Source organism: Dendrobium catenatum, unplaced genomic scaffold (genome assembly GCF_001605985.2).
Source record: "Dendrobium catenatum unplaced genomic scaffold, ASM160598v2 fragScaff_scaffold_1297, whole genome shotgun sequence".
NCBI classification, from domain to species: domain Eukaryota; kingdom Viridiplantae; phylum Streptophyta; class Magnoliopsida; order Asparagales; family Orchidaceae; genus Dendrobium; species Dendrobium catenatum.
In genome coordinates, this window is record NW_021319759.1 from 376,375 (window position 1) to 384,885 (window position 8,511).

Below are 8,511 nucleotides of genomic sequence, written 5' to 3' on the forward strand. Positions count from 1 at the left end.
TTGATTTTATCTTATTTTGCATACATCAAACCAAACAGAAAAAATAGTTTACATGTACTTAACAGACAACCAAACAGCCCAAAATATTTACTCTACACTGTATTTACTTTATACTGCATTTATTATACAAGGCATTCACTTTACAGCCAACCAAACAGCCTTGTAGTGTATAGTTTAAAGATGTTGGCGACAGGTGGGTGGCGGCGATGGTGGCGAACGATGGCAGACAATAGCGGTGGTAGGCGGTAGGTGGCGACGATGGTGATCGGTGCTTGACAATGTGTAGCGACGAGTGGCGGTGACAGTGGTGGCTGGCGGCATGTGGTGGCGGTCAAGTGAGCTTGTTTATGGTGTAAACCGCTCTCACTCAGAACTAGATGAGTTTATTTACCTCAAAAATAAATTAGAATAATTTGCACTACATTTATTTTATTTTACATTCATTTTTCATCCAACCAAACACTCAAATATATTGTATTCAGAATTCTTTATACCCTTGTGTAATACAACCAAAAGAACTCCTTGAGTAAAAATCAAGCTGCATAACAGTTCATTAAATAAATTAATATAATTTTCCAAATAATTAATAGAATGTGGTAATCAATTAATTTTAATTAATTTATAAGCTCTAATTACAAATATTCTTATGGAGTTAATAGGGGTTGAAATTAACGTTTTTTTTAGGATGGACAAAGTAATTATATGAATAGTTAAATATTGATATATTCTTAAAAAATTATCTCGATCGAGCACGAATCTCGAGGAAAAATCGAACAGGAAACTTCAAAAATTAAATCAAGGAGCACCCGAACTCCGATTTCAGCGAGCTTATAGTCAAACTAAGTGTCTCAGAAATACGAACCCAACGACACCAAATTCAACTCAATCCGAGCCCAAATAAGCCCAAATCAAGCGCCCGAAGTGCTTTTGGAAAGTTCGTACCACAATTTGTGTTACCAAACGGTTTCTGATTTTAACGAGCTTATAGTCGAATCAAACGGCTCAACGAGACAAATCCAACGAGCCCAAGATAGCCGAATTTCAACATCATTAAGTCCTTCAAATGTCTGACGAACGGCACACGATCAAGGGTTTCAACATCAGTCGTCCATTCGACCACTCCCTATTTGCCCCTGATCTCATACCTATTTACAAGCTATGCAACTCCAAAAAATCTATAAATAGATCCCTCATTTCTCATGAGAGGGAACCAAGCAAGAAGAAGAGAAAAAGAGAAGAGAATGAGAGGAGGGAATAGCTCCTCCTCGACCACCGCCGGAGTTCTTCCCTCGGTTAGAACGACGCCAGAATTCCGCCGGACGCCCGAGCGACGCCGGGATTTTGCTCGACGCTGGAATTCAATACTACTTCCGGACGACATCTGAGTTCTGCCCAGTTTCCTTAGGGACGCCGGAACTCTGCTCAATTTTGTAATTGAATTTCAATTCAGAGGAAACTCACTATAATCTGATCGTCCTAACTTAGTGGACGAATTAGCCTCTTGTATCTCAAACAAAACACTAGTGAAACTATTTCAACTGGGCAAAGCCCCGTGGTTTTTTCCCTTTCAGGTTTCCACGTCAAAATCCGGTGTTTCCATTTCTTTTCTGTTTGTGTGCTAGATATCCGTACAACGCAGAGACGAAAATTTACTAACTCTATCGTCGCGTATATTCTAGCCCGCAACAAATATTAAGGTAAAAAAATAGTTTATTATTTTAAATCGATTTAAGAGCATCATTCCCCTAATAAGAAACTCTAATAACATTCGCAAATCTTGAATTACTTAAAATGACAATATTTTTTGCTATGGTCACTAAATACAACTGAAGTTAATGGGTTAAGTAATAGACATAGAGTGCTTAATGATTATTATTAAGAATGGTATCTTTAAACCATAATCCTCCTCTCGCATATTAGATGTCGCATGATAGCCTTGACAACATATACAATGTAAACTCAATAAATTTTTTACAAGTTTAATTTCAAGGGCTGCCTTAATTGCAGCTATATTAATTGAGGAAATATATTTAAAACCAATTAATCTCTCAATAATTGAAGCACCATGAATCTCTTTATAAATATTTGGTAAAGTCCACTTCAACTTCGTATTAATATTTGCAAACGTAACTTCTTTAATTTCTTCATTATGATTAGCAAGAAATTAAAATAGCTCCAAATAATTTCCTTGATAATCTTATCCAGCTGACTCATCATGCCCATATAATGAAAATCATTAATGTAGAAGGAATCAAATACAATCAAAAGTTAAAGTAAATATAATCTAATATAATTTTTTATTCTTCTCAACATGACTCAATCACATAGCAGAAACACTCTTTTCTTGACGTTTTATCAAATCCTAACATTTTTATCTTGACTTATTGGGCGCACTATTATGTAATCCAATATGAGTTAAAAGTTTCTCTTTTCTTATCAAAATTTTAAAATCCTCGATAATAAATAAGTTACCACTATCTTGACTAGGGCTGTAAACGAACCGAGCCAAACCGAATATGTGAGTGTTCATGTTTGAGTTCGTTTATCATTAGCTTGTTCAAGTTCGATTTGTGTTTGATTCGAGCTTTATTGTTTGTGTTCATATTTGATTTGTTTAATTTAAGGGTGTTCATGTTCGATTCGTTTAATGCTTATCGAGCTTAAACAAACAAGCCTTAATGAGCTATGTTCGTGAACATATTTACCAAACAATATATTGAACAAACAAACATTAAATTTGTTCATGAAGATCTTAAACAAACAATCTAACAAGTACGGACAAATGTGAAATGTCTTTTGTTCAGAAAACTAAATTTATAATAAAGCAGTTGTCTATTTAAAATAAAAATATGATTAATCTATATGAATATATTCTTAAATGAAGCTTACCTATTGCATTTCTCTCCATTCGAGATTTTATCGAGTTTTTTATCGAGCTTAATGTCGAGTTTGTTCACAAACTTCAAATGATGTTGTTTGTGAACATAAATAAATCGAACACATTAGTGTTCAAGCTTGTTTATTTAAGGATCGAGTATTTAAAATGTTGTTCAAGTTTGTTTGTTTAGTTAGTACGAGCTTTAATCAAACCGAGCATCGAGTAGTTCGTCGAACGCTTGATTCGCTTGCAGCCCTAATCTTGACATATAATAGTTTGCTCTGGAACTTAAATATGTAACAATAAAGGTAAAATACAGTGTTTCTCTAAATGTTACATGCTAACCATTCTTGATATTCTAATAGCCAGTTTGAATTAAATCTAATTGCAATATTTCTTATCATTATTTGTGCAAAATCATAATTTTTTTATTTGATGGTCCCTTCAACAAATTTATCCTAAAATAATTTATATCAAGATATCCTTATATAGTTTTTTCAAGAAAATAATAATCAAATGTTAAAAATAATACAATATTATAATTTTAAATTATATTCTTAATTAATTTTAATTCTTAATTTTTTTCATTATTGTTGCATCCAGGAGTATTCGCAGCGGTAGAGAAATATAAAGTTTAACGTTTTAGCGTTGTACGAAAATCCGGCACGCAATCAGATAAGAGAGAGGGTCTAGTATTTATAAGACACCAATATTTTTACGTGAAAACTTCCTGAAAAGGGGGGAAAAACCACGAGGTCTAGCCCAATTTGAATGAATTCACTAGTATTGTAGTCAATTACAAATGAGGCCCTTCCTTGGGGGAAGGCCTGGGCTCGATGTACATTATATGAAGTACATTGCATGTTGGAAATACATAGAGTCACTGTTGATGTGTTCGTTTAGTCGGGAGGACCATAGTCTGATGACGGAGGTCAGAAGAATGTAGTCTGCGGACGACGTAAGTCAGGAGGACCGTAGTTAGTTGGTGACGGAGGCTGGAAGGACTGTGTCTGATGATGAAGGTCAGAAGGATGGCGTCAGGTAGAAGTCCAACAATGGAAAGAAATCCATCTTCGGATATACATCCAACAAAAGTCCGATAACCGGTAGAAGTCCGGCGTCGGGTAGAAACTTGGCGAAGAGTGAAGGTCCAACGTCGGGTAGAAGTCTGACCTGTTGGTGGTCGAGCAAAACTCCGGCATAACTTGGGCGGAGTTTCAACGTCAAGAGGGAACTTTATCGTTAATTGGGAAGAATTGTAGCTTCCCGTGGGACTTGGGCAGAATTCTGGCGTCCAGTAGAAGTCGAGCAGAATTCCGGTGTCATTTGGAGTTCGGGCGGAACAACGGCGGTGGTCAAGGAGGAGGCTCTTCCCTCCTATTCTTCTCTTCTTCTTCCCCTCCTTCTTGCTTTGGTCCCCTCTCAAGAGAAATGAGGGGTCTATTTATAGATTTTTTGAAGTGGCATGGCCCATAAATAAATGAGAGATCATAGACAAATATGGAGTGGTCGAATGGACAGTTGATATTAAATTCATTGATCGTGCACTGTTCATCAAACATTTGAAGATCTTAATAATGTCAGAATTCAACGATCTTGGGCTCGTTGGATTCATCTCATCGATCCGTTCGATTCGACTAAAAGCTTGTTAAAATCAGAGACCGTTTGGTAACTCAAATTGTGGTATGAACTTTCCAACAGCACTTCGGGTGCTTGATTTGGGCTCATTTGGGATCGGATTGAGTTGAATTTGTTGTCGTTGGGTTCGTATTTCCGAGACGCTCAGTTTGACTATAAGTTTGCTGAAATCGGAGTTCAGTTGATCTCGGATTTAATCTTTGAAGTTTTCAACTTGATTTTTTGCCTCGAGATTCGTGCCCGATCAAGATAATTTTTGCATAACGTATCATTTATTTTTTTAATATTCAAACTTTTAGTTCTTAAAATTTCCATTATATTCATACAATTACAATTTTCAATTTTTTTTATATTAATCAATTTTTAACAATTTTAAGCTAAATTATAATATTCGACATAGATCATCATGATCTACTGCTAATCAAAATATCTTAAATTTGAAACATATATGTGATATGTATAACGGTTTTTCGTAAGCTTCATTTTGGCCAGATTTTTTTGCTGTTTTTTAAAGCATTCTAATAAATTTTTTTAAATAATAGATTTTTATTAAAAAAAAAAAACTAAAAATAATAAAAACGCTGTTCGAAATGAAACCTAATAGCGTTTCTATGTACTAACGCCGCATGCGATTGTGGACCATTCTTCTGTCCCTCGCCTCTTCTCTTTTTATCTTATTAAGGGACCAACAAACTAACAAAGAACATTTGAATCAGTGATTTTTATGTTTTAATGGGTGTTAAGTTGCTTGTTGTATATATTGATGTTGCTTTTCACAAGCAAGTGATCGAGATAAAGCTTTTTAGTACAAAAGGTTTTTAATAAAAAATTTATTTATCACCTTTCGATATAGGTTCCCGCTCAACTTAGACTTTGTTTGAGACAGCTTTCTTATTGTTTTTTAAAATAATTTTTTTAATACAAAAGGTTTTTGAATAAGAAATATTTGTAACATAAAGTTGCTTTAGAAAGAAGAAAAAAAGATATAACAAACTGATACGGCATCACAAAATTAGCTTGATCGGGTACGAATCTCGAGGCAAAAGCTAGTTGGAAACTTCAAAAATTAATTTTGGGAGCACCCGAACTCCGATTTCAGCGAGCTTACAGTCAAACTGAGCGTATCGGAAATACGAACCCAACGACACCAAATTCAACTCAATCCGAGTCCAAATGAGTCCAAATCAAGGACCCGAAGCGCTCTTGGAAGGTTCAAACCGCAATTTGAGTTAGCAAACGGTCTCCGATTTTGACGAGCTTATATTTGAATCGAACTGCTCGACGAGACGAATCCAAAGAGCCCAAGATCGCTGAATTACGACATCATTAAGACCTCCAAATGTCCAACGAACGGTGCACGATCGAAGGATTCAATATCGGCCGTCCATTCGAACCACTCCCTATTCGCCCATGATCTCACACCTATTTACGAGCCACGTTACTCTAGAAAAACTATAAATATAGCCCTCATTCTTCACAAGAGGGACTCAAGTGAAGAGAGAGAAAAAGAAGAGAAGAAGTGAGAGAAGGAAGAAGCTCCTCCTCGACCACCGCCGGAGCTCTTCCCGCCATCTGAAGACGCCGGAACTCTGCTGAATTTTCGGGAAACGCTGGGAATTTGCAGAACTTTGTAACTTTGTGAGAAGTTGATTGTGGACTGATCGTCTTGATTTGTAAGACAGATCAACCTTTGTACTTCATACAAACACTAGTGGAACTTTACAACTTGGCGAGGCCCCATGGGTTTTTTCCTTTTTGGGCTTTCCACGTAAAAACTCTGATGTTCATTTCTCTTTTCTGTTTGTGTGCTGAATACTCGTGCAACGCTAAGACGAATATTTTCTAACTCTACTGCCGCGTATATTCTAGCACGCAACACAAACGAATCTTTAAGCTTCGTTTGAAATAGCTTTCTTACTACTTTTTAAATTATTTCAAAAAAAAATTGTATTAAAAAACTGCTTTATAAATAATAAGAAAGTTCTTATAAATAAAATCTTAGAATAATATGCTCTTTGATTTTATAATAGACATATATTTGAATTCAATATCATTATTAAATTAAATAGTTAGTAGCTCATCGCATGATTTTTTTTTTATAATCGAGCTTCTGTTCCCTTTATTTGCTGTTAATCATATGTTTATTTCTCTATAAATGACCATTCATATCCCCACCCTCTATACCCTCACATCACCTTTTTTAAGTGCTTCTAATTATGATGTAGTAGTAAGAGCACTATTATATTTGCATTAAATAATTCAACATTAAAGTTTATCTCTATTTATAAGACAATTATATATTTTAACCCTAACTATTCTTATATTATTAAATTAATCTTAAAGAATTAAGTTGTTCTAATTTAATCCCTAGCTATACAAAATTAATTCAAAATGATTTTTTTTAGACTAAGGCTTCATTTTGAGAGCTTTCTTGCCGCTTGTTAAAGCTAATACAAAATTAATAACAAAAAAGTTGTCCCAAACGAAGTTGAATGTTTCATTTGGAATAACTTTTTTATTGCTTTATGAAGCAGTTTTGTAGTACAAAATTTTTTTGAACTAAAAATTTGCCTACTAAAAAACTGTTTTAAAAAAAAGTAAGAAAGCTGTCTCAAACATAACCAAAGAGTTTGTTTGGGATGGCTATAACTTTTTGTGAAGATTGTTGTAAAATTGCTACGAGGAAGTAATATTTTTTAAAACTACTATAAAAAATAGCTTTCTAATAAAAAAATTTCTTCAACGAAATGAAAATTTAGTAGCTAAACAGAAACTATGATTACGGTATAAAAAGCCAAGCAACAAAAAAGTTATCTCAAACAAAGTCTAAATTGATATTAATTTGTATAATTGAACTAGGGGTGTCAAAATCAGGTTTCAGGTCGAACTTGGAACTGACCCGGGTTCAAATGAGTTGATCCTAACCCAACACGATTATGTAAACGGATCGAAAGTTCATACCCAGACCCGTCGGGTTATAAGGTTAACCCGACCTAGCATGGTAACCCAAATTTTATAGGGTCGCATTACACGTGGGCGGTTCGCATTACGCGCAGGAGGTTCGCATTACACGGAAGAGCTTCGCGCTTGCCCTCCTGGTGTTGTGCGGCCGTGCGGTCAGTGGTCTGGTGGAGCCAGACCAGGCGCATGGGAGCCACCAAGCAAAGGTGCGGTGCGGCCATGCAGTTAGTGGTGCGGGTCCTACAGGAGCAACGAAGCGAAAGCTAGGCCCTAGGGTTCCGAGTTCGAACCGTTCGGTCCAGTGCCAACCCAAGTGCGGGAGCTATAACGTAGAGGGAGAGGCGAACGGTAGGGCCGCGGGATCTAGTGAGCGTGAAGGTGGAGCGGGACTGTGGGAGTTAGGGTTCGGGTCAATTTCATGCATTTTTTGTTTCCGGGTCAACTCGAACCCGACCCTGACCCGTATAACAAACGAGTTCGGATTCGGGTCGAGTTTTTAGATCATGTCAAATATAGACACCCCTAAATCGAACGATTAAATTGAGATTTGACATGTCACAAAAAACTATCTTGATTGGGCAAGAATCTCGAGGCATGTTCAATTTAGAAATTTTTGAAATTAAATTTGGGATCATCAAAACTCTGTATCTTAGAAAATTTTTAATCAAATTGAATGTCTCAACGAGACAAACTCAAAGACACTAAAATCATCCCAATCCAAGTTCAAATGAACTCAATACAATGGCTTAAATCATATTTGAAAGCTTCATCACATTAATTGGATAACCAAATGATAATCCAAATATAGCATGCTTATGGCCGAATCAAGCAGCTCAACGAGACGAATCTAACGAGCCCAAGATTGCCTAACCCTGACATCATTAAGGCACTTAAAAGCTGAAGAAATCTTTTATGATTGAGAGAATCAATATGAGTAATTAGATGGAGTACTCCGAATTTATTTTGGATAAACAAGAGGCATGTCACTCCAAGTAAATTATAAATAAGCCCCCACTCACATGAATGGGAGGCTG